The sequence below is a fragment of the Molossus molossus genome, unplaced genomic scaffold (genome assembly GCF_014108415.1).
Source record: "Molossus molossus isolate mMolMol1 unplaced genomic scaffold, mMolMol1.p scaffold_m16_p_20, whole genome shotgun sequence".
NCBI lineage: Eukaryota > Metazoa > Chordata > Mammalia > Chiroptera > Molossidae > Molossus > Molossus molossus.
In genome coordinates, this window is record NW_023425356.1 from 18728146 (window position 1) to 18740615 (window position 12470).

Here is a 12470-nt window from a genome sequence, read left to right on the forward strand (position 1 = left end):
ACGCTGGAAACAAAGAGAGAAATGCAGCCTGTCTGGCATAGCCTTCCCCAAGCAGGTACCCTATTAACACACATGAAACAATTACGGGAAAAGGATGTTATTCGTGTTGGCTAGAATATTTAACGAAACTTTCCTAAAGGAGGCAAAGCTTGATCTAAGACAAACTTGAATTGAAGGAATCATTTCAATGGCAAATTGTAATGATCAAAGACGTGGAAATAATGACCACCTGTGATGCTGTGGGGAGGGGTGAGGAAGAGGGTGGGAAGGCTCTTCAAAGACAAGTTTGACTGGAATATAGAATATGTGGTAGAACGAAGAAGAGACGTGGGGTAGGTAGGATGAGACCAGATTATAAAGGAAGACCTAGGAAGCAAACAAAAAGCATCCCTTTAACAAAGATTTACTGAGTGTCTAGCCTCTAGGAAAAAATAAATATGAGTAAGCATGGTGCCTTCTCTTCAGAAGTTTGTTGCTCCCAGTCTTGGGAACTTGGATTCTATACTGTAGGCAACAAGGAGCCATGGAAGGTTCTTGAGTAGGGGAGTGACAACATGAAGATTTACCTTTAGAAAGTATAATCTCTTAAGCAGCAAACAAAGAAGAAATGGGAAGGCAACAGCGATGTTACAGACCCAGGCACAGTGGCAGAGTGATTATTGGGGTACTCTTCTGGGCAGGTAGTATTTTCAAACAGGAATCCGAATGAAAGCTCTGGTGTTAGTGACAGGAACCAGCTTTCATGGAGAGAATCCAATGTGGAGAGAGAGAGAAGGAGGCAGGGTGAGGGGCAGGAGAAGTGAAGGGGGAAGGATCCCAGCATGAGAAGGAAGTGCAGTGTTGCTATCTGGAATCTGGACAAGGCAAGAACCCAGGATGGGGAAATAAGACAGAAAATCTAACACTGGAATCAGGAAACAGGGAAGCATCAGAACCACGGACAAGGCAAAAGCTTCGTATTGGAATCAGTACAAAATCAGTCGCCCCAGAAGCATGACTGTCAATCAGGGCTGAGCCTACGGATGGAGACCAACCTGTTGGAAAGCCTCATGGGATTTAGATTCAGGAGTCAGACTTCTCATGGTGTACCTCTCTGAGACTCTGAGGGAAGCCTCTGTAACCTGGCCTAGCACTGGAATGGATGGATACCTGTCTTGATTTTATGTATTCATTTATTTTTTGGTACGTGCCCCTAGCAGGAACCAAACCCGGGGCTCTCTGGTCCGCAGGCCGACGCTCCAACCGCTGAGCCAAATCGGCCAGGGCATCTGTCTTGATTGTAACACATTCTGGGTTCTAATCACATTGGTCTTATCACTTTACTCCGTCCCAACCTACCCCAACTGACCGACATACCAACACACACACACACACACACACACACACACACACACACTTTTCCACTTAGACTTTGTTTCTAAGGGACATTTATTCTGAATTTCAATTTGGGAGACTTGGGAAATATTCTTTCCTTCTCCTTTCCTGGGCTGATGAAGGGAAACGACTCTTTCTGCCCCTTAGCACTGAGACAGCATCAGCAGCAGAACAATAACGTGAAGATGCCAGTGGAGGTGACAGGTGAGTAGGGAGAAGGACAGTGAGAGGTTTCTATCTAATATAGCAGGTGAGCCAGAAGCTTCAGTGGCCAGAATAAAATTACAGAGAAAACAGCCGTGGGTGTTTTATCTGTGTGCATTTGTGTTCATCAGAGACTGTCAGCACAAACATGTTACAAGTTACTGATAACATCTACTTACAAGGCCAACAATAACAATGAACATGAAAAACCTAATGGCTACCATTTGTTGATGTTTAGATGTGTTGAGCACTAAGATAATGTTGATTTTATGGAGGCTTCTTACACTCTCTTGTTGGTGCCATAGAGTACATGGTATTTTTCAGAGGACATGTGGGAATAATTGCAGAAGCAAGAGTGAATGATTTTGACTACTCTTTTTGGTGACTGGTACCCCTCTGCCTACTCACAGAACAGTCTCCTCATTGTAACTACCAAACATAATCAGAATTTTTACTTTAATCGGAATCACGGTGACAACATGCCGTGCATTGGAAGGGATGAAGAACTCTCGGTTTCAGAGCCACGCATTTCACATTGGATGTTTTAGCTGAATGTAAGTATTCTGAGTGTCTGCAGAGCGAAGTTACAGCACACATATTTATTTCGGCTTGAGTTCCAATCACTAAGGTTTAAGTTGTGCAAAGTACATGTCATCTACCGATCTTAAGGCTCCAATGAGAATGAAAAAGGTAAGTAAAGTAAAAAGCAAATTCCACTTTACGAAACACTGGGAACATTCTGGATTTTAACTTAGGAGGTTTGGAAAATATTTATTCCTTTATCCTTTCCTGGGCTGCTGAATACAATTTAGTAAGTATAAAACCATTCTTATTATACCTCTGCTTTTCAAGTAGATTATTTTCACAACAGATCTTTTTACATCAGCATTTCACTGGGCATTGGAAATGCAACTCATTGAGAAAAGTCAGACATTTGTTGGTTGAGGAAGTTTGACAGGAAGTTGAATGTAAAGACCTTCCTTTATTCCATGTTGTCACTGGATATAAATGTGGGGTGTAGAGAGGAGTTGCAATTATAAAGGGACGCTGAATGAAGCCAAAATTGACTTCCCTTATTAAACCAAAGAAAATCTAAACAAGCTCCCAGACGTCTTTCCATCTGGTTGCCACAAGTAGTCTCTGTTCTGCAAGTCGAAGCCCTAGTCCTTCCTCCTCTGCCCCTCATGCTGTCCTCTCGTGCTGCCTCCACTTCACAATGCTCAAGAAATGCAGTGCAGAGTCATTATGCTGCCAGCAGCCCACGCCATCTGTTACCATCCACCAGGCCCCTCCCAAATATTTCTTTGTACATAGTTCATTTTCCGGAGGCAAAGTAGAGCCCCATGCGGCGGGGAAAAGGAGTAAATCCGGGGCGTGGTTCCATTCAAATCTGCACTTTATAACAATGCTGTTCCCCCAGTAAGTGATTCTGTACAGTTTGCTGCCTATTAATGAGTGACCTTTGACTAGAGGATTTCCTATGTTCTGCATATGTGCTCAGTATCCCTCTCATATGGTAGATTATGTCTTTGACGGCAGTGACATTTATTCTATGCTTGGAAGATTTATTTAGTCTCCCTCCTGGAAGATCGTTCTGTTCCATGTTTGGCTTACACTATTTTTCAAAATCTTTGGGGCAGGGGGATTAGGGTAAAGGACATTACCTTATATTTCTATGGTCATGTTTTTTAGAAATGTTGCCACCTTGCATAGGTTCTGTTCTATTCATGTGTTTCTGTTGTGGTTTATTTTTAGTATATATAAGCAAATAATAAATATCAATTTAAGGAAAATAAATTCTTAAAATGTATTCACATGTTTTTTATCATCTTACTTCATCAAGAGAAGAAAGTCTTCTGAGGCCATAGAGTCCTCCTTCAGTGTTCCTGGCTGTTTCAGAGTTTTCCTCGGATCCCTGAATGATACAATTTGCTTGTGGACAAAGAAGCTCAGAGGAAGACAGAAGGAGACAAAGGGGCTCAGCACCCTGGCACAGGTGCACGGCTGGGAAGCCGTAGGGATAATGTGGCAGTGCAGCCCCTCCCCTGGGAGCACGGGGTCTCAGCCCCACTCAGGGATCCACAATGAGAGCAACAGAGAAAGGAAGGGGAGCCTACATACTGTCAGGCAGTGGGAACCAGTGGGGATTCGGTCCACCTGGGAGACTCGAGCCACACCATCCCAGGGAAGGAACGACCCTGTTGTTTAAACACCAGCCTTGGAAATTCCCTCTGGTCTGGGACTTCCAGGGAGGGGGGTGGGGCAACACAGCAGTGCTTGGGACCAGCAGAGGGGGCTGCTGGGCACACCCAGCAGTGACTGTGAAAGGCCTTCTATTCTCTGGAAGGACTTGGGGCAGAGAGCTGGTCAGAGACTTAGACTGTGTGGTGTAGGAAAGAGGATTGGTCTTGCCCACCTCGAATGCATGGGAGGTGCCCCGCTCCCCACCTGCTGTACTGCTAGGTCTGCCCCATCCTGCTGTGTTCCGAGGCAAAAGGGAATGGTGCTAGGATGGAAATTTAGACCCACCTGATCGGTTTGATGGCATGGGGGACTTGGGCATTTGGCCTGTGTGGATCCCGGTCAGAGCTGGGAGTTTTGGACCTGCCCTGTGGTGGCCATGTCCAGCCACTTGGAGAGATTGGAGTGCCATTAGAGGCTGACTTTTTCTCATTGCCCTCCTGCTTGGTTAGGTGGTGCGGGGGTGCCAGGGAGCCACATAGAGCTGTGTGTTCCAGGCAGGATTCTGTCCTTGAGGCAGATGGCTGCATACTGGGCTCTGTAGCTGTAGTATGGGGAAGCTGATCCAAGCTCCCCAGCAAGTTCAGCCTGCACAGCTCCAGAAAGGAGAAGTACAGCCCCTCTCTGCTACAGATTGTGGGCACCACCCCCAACAGGAGATGGGTTGAATCACCCCTTCCAGGTCCCAATACCCCCACTGAGCACAGTTCTGTAGGGGAAGGGAGAACAACTCAGAGCAGAGACATTCAAAGTATAAGACCTGAGGCACACCCAACCTCTGGGCTATAGAAGCCTCACCCACCAAACTACTAGGAGCTCCACCATGCCGAGCTTCAGACAGGTCATCAAGGGCCAGGCGGGACAGCATCTGACATAGGCTTGCACCAGAAAACCTCCCGGGAGACCCCAGAGGGGCATACCAAGTGCCAGCTTCAGACAATATCAGATCAGGATCCAACAAGCTTCACAAACAGATCCAAAGGGTGATCACAGAAAACACAAAAATCTGCTGAGGTGAACCCCACTTGTCTCTCTTTTAATCTTTATTTTTCTTTTCTATTTCATTGTCTTCTTTTCTTCATTTTTCTTTCATATATCTTATTTCTCTCTTTTCTTTTCTTATTCTATTTTTTCTCTTTGCTTTTCTTATTCTTTCCCCCCTTTTCTTCTCCTATTCTTTATTTTATTTTTATTACATATTTCCATATATATTTTGTTTTCTTTCTTTTCTTTCATATTCTCCATTTCATTTCTTTTTTTCTTTCCTAACTCTTCTTCTTTTTTAAAATCTTCACCTGAGGATATTTTTCTATTTATCTTCAAATAAAGTGGGGGGAAGAGAGAGGGAGAGAAAGGGAGAGAGAGAGAGAAACATCAATGTGAGAGGGACACATCGACTGGTTGCCTCCTGAATGACCCCAACCAGGGCCAGGGATAAACTGCAGCCGAGGCACATGCCCTTGACCAGAATAGAACCTGTGAACCTTTGGTCCATGGGCCAACGCTCTACTGCTGAGCCAAACCGGCCAGGGCTTCCCTAGTTCTTTTCATCTCTTATCTTTTACTATTCTTTTGTGTCTCTTTTTTCTTTTATTATTATTTTTTATCCTCACCAGAGGATATTTTTTCCATTGATTTAAAAAAAAGAAAAGAAAAAGAGTGGAATGGAGGAAGGAAGGGGGAAAGAGAGAGAGAAACATTGATGTGAGAGAGGCACATTGATTGGTTGCCTCCTGCATACACCCAGACCAGGGCCAGGGATTAAACCTGCAACCCAGGTCTGTGCTCTTGACCAGGGCTTAAACCTGTGACACTTTGGTCTGCAGGCCAATGCTCTAACCACTGAGCCACTGGCTTGTTTTGGTTAATTTATTTTTTGTATGTTGTTTTTGTTTTCATTTTGTTTTGTTTCATTCAGTCAACAACAATATAACAGTTTGTACAACATTGTCAGAGATGAACCTCTCAGCCAGCCAGCCAGAGGGTTGAACCCACGAACAGAACAACAACAACCAAGACCTAATTACAACCAGAGGGCCCACATAACACACACAAGAAACATTCCTAGAGCACCCAGCTCAGGAGATCAAGGAAACTACACCACTTAGTCCCTTAGCACACCTACCAAGACTGGGAGTCATAACAGTTCTATTTAATACATAGAAACAAAGAAAATGAGGAGACAAAGAAACAGGCCCCAAATAAAAGAAGAGGCAGAATCCCCCTAAAAGAGCTAAAAGAAATAGAGACAAGCAATTTATCAGAAACAAAGTTCAAAGTAATGATTATAAAGGATGCTCAACAGCATGAAAAAAAAAATAGAAACTATGAAAAATAAGCAGTCAGAAATAAAGAATAGCATAGCTAAATAAAGAATACACTGAGCCCTGTCCAGTTTGGCTCAGCGGTTAGAGCGTCGGCCTGCGGTCCGGAGAGACCCGGGTTCGGTTCCCGCTAAGGGCACGTACTTCGGTTGCAGTTTGATCCCGGCCCTGGTTGGTCGTGCGGGTGGCAGCCACTCGATGTGTCCCTTCACATCGATGTTTCTCTCTCTCTCTTCCTCTCTCTCCCTCCCACTCTATCTGTACAAAAAATGGAAAAATATCCTCGGGTGAGGATAAAAAAAAAAAAAAAAAAAAAAAAGAATACACTGAAAGCAACAAACAGTAGGTTGGATGAAGTAGAGGACAGAATCAGCTGATTTCTCAACAGAAACACTACAGTCTAGAAGGAAATAGATGAAGTATCCAAAGTAATGAAAAACAAAGACCTGACACCAGGACTACTCCTCTATCCAGCAAGGCTATCATTTAAAATTGAAGGTGAAATAAAGAGCTTCCCAGACAATAAAAGGCCAAAGGAGTTCATTTCCACCAAACCAGCATTGTAAGAAATGTTAAAAGGGCTGCTGTAAGAAGATGATGAGGTAATGAAAGAGGAACATAGGCATAAATAATAAAAATAACAATAAATAAGTACCCATAAATAATAACCTTAAATGTAGTGGATTAATGCTCTAATTAAAAGATATAGGGTAACCCTGGCTGGTTTTGCTCAGTGGTTAGAGCATCAGCCTGAGGTCCAGAGAGACCTGGGTTCGGTTCTTGCGAAGGGCACATACCTCTGTTGCAGTTTGTTCCCGGCCCTAGTTGAGTCATGCGGGTGGCAGCCACTCAATCTGTTCCTTTCACATCAATGTTCTCTCTCTCTCTCTCTGTCTCTCTTTCCCTCCTACTCTATCTGAACAAAAAATAGAAAAATGTCCTTGGGTGAGGATAAAAGAAAAAAAAAAGATATAGGGTAGCCCTGGCTGGCTGATTTTGCTGAGTGGTTAGAGCATCAGTCCATGGACTGAAAGGCCATGGATTCAATTCCTGGTCAAGGGCAGCATGTACCTGGGTTGCAGTTTTGATCCCAAGCCCTGGTCAGGGTCATACAAGAGACCACCAATTGATGTGTCTCTCTTATATGAATGTTTTTTTGTCTCTCCCTCTTCTCCTCCCTTCCACTTTATCTAAAAATCAATGGAAAAATATGCTTGGGTGAAGATTAACAAAACAACAACAAAAAAACATAGGATAGCTGAATGGATAAGAAAATATGACCCATACATATGCTGTCTACAAGAGACTCACCCCAGAACAAAAGATTCACACAGGCTGAAAGTGAAGGAATAGAAAAAAATATACCATGAAAATGGAAACGGAAAAGAAACTGGCGTAAAAATACTTATATCTGACAAAACAGACTTCAAAACAAGAGACAAAGAAGGACACTACATAATACTAAAAAGATCAATCTAACAAGAGGATATAACCCTGGTAAACATATATGCATCCAATATAGGGGCACCTAAATATATATTTTTTTTAAATTCTTGGTGGACTTTAAGGGAGAAATCAATAGCAATACAGTTACAGCAGGGGACTTTAACATCCCCCTGACATCACTGGATAGAACTTCTAGACAAAAAATTAACAAGGAAATAGCGACCTTAAAAAACACACTAAATCAGATGGATTTAATTGATATCTACAGAACATTTCCTCCCAAAGCAGATGAATATACATCCTTCTCAAGTGCACATGGAACATTCTCAAAGACAGACCACATGTTAAGACACAAAATAAGTCTTAACAAGTTCAAGAAGATTGAAATCATATCAAGCATCTTCTCAGATCCCAGTGGTATGAAAGTAGAACTCAACTATAATAAAAATACTCAAAAACATTCAAACACATGAGGGCTAAATAGCATTGCATTAAACAATGAATGAGTTACCAAAGAGATCAAGGAAGAAATAAAAAATTACCATAAAAATAAACACACAATGATCCTAAATTTATGGGACACAGTGAAAGCAGTGTTGAGAGAAAAGTTCATAGCATTACAGGCTACCTCAAGAAGAAAGAAAAGCCTAAGATAAACAATCTAACCCTCCACCTAAAAGAACAACAAGAAAAGCCAAGAGTAAGTAGAAGAAAGGAAATGATCAAGATCAGAGTAGAAATAAATTACATTGGGAGTAAAACACACACACACACACACACACACACACACACACACACACACACAAATGATCAGTGAAACCAAGAGCTGGTTCTTTCAAAAGATAAACAAGATTGATAAACCATAAGCCAGGCACATGAAGAAACAAAGAGAGCCCTGGCCAGTTTGGCTCAGCGGTTAGCGTGTCGGCCTGCGGTCCAGAGAGACCTGCGTTTGATTCTCATTAAGGTCACGTACCTCAATTGCAGTTTGTCCCCAGCCCTGGTTGGTCATGCAGGTGACAACCACTCAATGTGTCCCTTTCACGTCGATGTTTCTCACTCTCTCTCTCCCTCCCACTCTATCTGAACAAAAAATGGAAAAATGTCCTCGGGTGAGGATAAAAATAAATAAATTAAATTAAATAATTGATACATTAACCAGACAAAAGATCCATATTGAAAAATTCAGTAATACAAATTCAGTCTTATGTGTATACATAGGACATTACTTTAATCAACTGAAGAATACTTTTTCATTTTAACTATATAAAACATTTTCAAAAATTTTATACGACTTTACCATAAAACGTTTGCCAATACATTTTGAACAATAAGCATCATGTAGAACAAATTAACCATAATTCAAGTCAAAAATGAATATTGAACAGATAAGTAGAAAAATATCCACACATTTGGTAATATAAAATCACATTCCTAACAACTTATGGGTCAAAAAGAAATTACGGTGAAAATGAGAAAATATAAGGCAGCAACAATAAAGTACTACTTATCAAAACTTGTGATCTAAAGCTACAATAATAATTAGAGGATAATACGAGGGCTTAATTGATTGTATTAGCAAAGAAAAAAGGCTAAAATTAATGTACTAAGCATCCAACTTTATACATTTAAGAACAAAATACAACATAGAAAATGGAAGGAAATGTCAAAGAGCAAAAATATGATAAAATAGAAAATAAGCATACAATAGAGAGGATCAAAAAACCCCAAAGTTATGCTTAGAAAAGACTAATAAAATTGGCAAACCTCTGGAAAGATTACTCAAAAAAAAAAAAAAGAAAGAAAGAAAGAAAGAAAGAATGCATGCACAGCCTTCAGAATAAAGGAAGGGATATAATTACACTCCTTTAGTGGTAAAAAATGGTAATAGGAGATCATTATAACAACTTTATGTCATTAATTTTAAAACAAGAGAAATAAAAATTGTTTTAGAAAAGAATGAGTTAACTAAAAAAATACTAAAAATCTAAATAATGTTAAAACCATTAAGGAATAAAATTAGTAGTTAAATATTTTTTACCACAAACCAACCAACCATGTGGCCCATACAGGTTTGTTGGTGATCTCTTCCAAATAATCTAGGAATTGATCATTACAACCTTAGACAAACTCCGTCAACAAACAGAAAAAGAGGATACTGCCCAATTCATTCTGTAGGCCAGTATAACCATGTTGTCAAATCAAAACTAGGACAGTATGAAAAACAAAATTACAATTGAATTTTCTTCATGGACAGAGTTCATCGTAATTTTTCTCAAATAGTGAGAAGGATTGGGTTGAACTTAACTTAAAAAGGTAAAATATTTTCTAAATGTAACAATATAGAAAAATGCCAAGGGCTTTTCATTTAGCAGCAAAGGCACTAAACCCAAGGCCCTATAGAGTTTTGCATCAGAGAGATTTTCTGTCTGCATGGAAGAGTAATTCATGGCCTCCCATCCCTGACGAAATAGGTGACTAGACCATGTGGGACCTCCTCGGTGATGCATCTATACAAATCGTATGTCATAAAGTGCTATTATAGACAAAACACCTTGGTAACAACATTACCATTCTTCAAGGAATTCTATAATAAAAAATGTGAAGGAGCCCTGGTCTCAGTTGGTTGGAGCGTTGTCCTGCACACCAAAAAGTCTTGGGTTTGATCCCTGGTCAGGGCACATACCTAGGTTGTGGGTTCGATCCATGGTTGGGGTACATGCAACTAATCAATGTTTCTCTATCCCTTCCTCTCTAACTAAAACCAATGAGCATACCTTTGGGTGAAGATTACAATAAATAAATAAATGAATAAATAAATAAATAACATCAGTAGTTAAAAAAATGTGAAAGAGCTTTAGAATGTGCCACATAAATGGAGGTAGTAATATGCTTATCAATTGTCCCGGTCACTTTGCTGCTGGAGTGTGTTTTATTGAGAGATGAAAAGCCCAGAGGAAAGGATTTGAGGGAATATAAATGAGGGTAAAGAGGGAAACGTATGGTCAATAGAAGGTAGTACAGTCTTGGAAGTGGGAAAGTGGAGAGGTGGGGGAAAATAGACTGTTCTGAGTGGGGTCAATCCTTGGTAGTGCCAAAGAAATGAAGTACACTTGTAAACTGTTAACTGAGTTCTAAGCCACATGAGTAGAGATAGCATCTTCCATGTTCTGAACATAGGGCCTGGCATACAATAGACACTCAATACACTTTCTTGAATAAATGAAGAGCGAATATTGATTCATTAGTTGTGGCAAATTTGCTATGCAAAATAAAGATGTTAATAATAGGGGAAACTGGGTACAGTGTATATGGAAAATATTCACCATCTTTATAACTTTTCAGTAAATCTAAAACTACTTTATAATAAAAAGTTTATTTAAAAGGTATTAGTCAAGTTTTTCCCTGGCCAGTTTGGCTCAGCAGTTAGAGCATCGACCTGTGGACCAAAGGGTTGCAGGATCAATTCTGGTCAAGGGCACATACCTGGGTTGCAGGTTCAAGCCCTGGCCAAGATCATGTGGGAGGCAACCAATCAATGTATCTCTCTCACATCGCTGTGTCTCTCTCTCTCTCTCTCCCCCCACTGCCTCCCTTTTTCCCCCTCCCTTCCCCCCCAACTCTGTCTATAATTCAATGAAAAAATATCCTCCAGTGAGGATTAAAAATATTAATAATAAGAAGAATAAAATAAAAGATATTAGCTGACTTTTATCAAGGGTATAGTATATGCATGCACTGTTCTGAGCAGTCATATCTACCAACAACTTTATTCTTCACAACAACCCTACAGTGCAAAATGATTATCCCCATTTCATAAAGAAACTGAAGCAAAGGGGTTAAGTAATTTGCTCGAAGTTGTCACACAGCCAGCAAGGAGCAGAGCAAGAAATGGAACCCAGGAGAAAGAATTTTGTCCTCTTAGTATAAGATGATCTCTGGAAATGCCTCTCAGCACTATGATTTGATTCTCTGATTTTTAATAAGTCTCTGTTGTGTTGAGGAATGAGTATATGGCAAGTTAAAAAGCTAATATTATGGAGTTTGGGAAACTATGATAACAAATAGATTAATAGAGTTTCAAACTTCTACCTGAGTGAAGGGTGGGGGGAGCAGAAATTTTGAGTATAAATGTGAGTAACTTAAGCTTTATAAAAACAATTTTAATAAAATGAGGAATTTACTTAGTGGGATAAATTGGCAATGGTTATTACCCAAACGTATAGTAGAGAAAAATGGCCACACTCTAAAGGATTAAGACAGCTGGCTCAGGTGACGTGCATACTTTTATGCAAAAATAATCATAAAAGTTTTAAAATGTGAATGATTGATAAATTGTATAACTTGATTGTGAACAAAAATAGAAGCCTAGAGATTGTAGCCAGCCTAAGGTGGGGGATTAAAAATAAAAATAAAAAAACACTGCAGGGAGAATATGAAGGCACCCCTATGCACCAAAGAAAAAGTGAAACACAACAATCAAATCACAGACAAAGAATGAGGTTTTGTTGTGTTTAACATATAGCAAGTTGAAATATAAGAAAGAGTCAATGAAGCCATTATTTTGGTAGGTGAAGGTAGAAACGATTGGCTCCTGTTAAGGAAATGGTGGAGGACCTGAATAGATTCATTCAGAAATGGAGCAAGGCAGGGAACGCAGCCTCATACATAACCTCTAAAAGCAGTATTTGTTCTGCTGATTGACTTGTGCACTAGCTGAAATTATTTTAATTTTGAATATATTCTTTTACTCTTCTTTTTCTTCCTGATGTCTAACTCCCATGTGTTTTTCCCTTACAGTCTTCACTTCTATTCATTTATATCAGCCCCACGTTGGAGCCCTCATTGGAAGTTTTCTGAGAATGTGTATTCAGAAGGGGA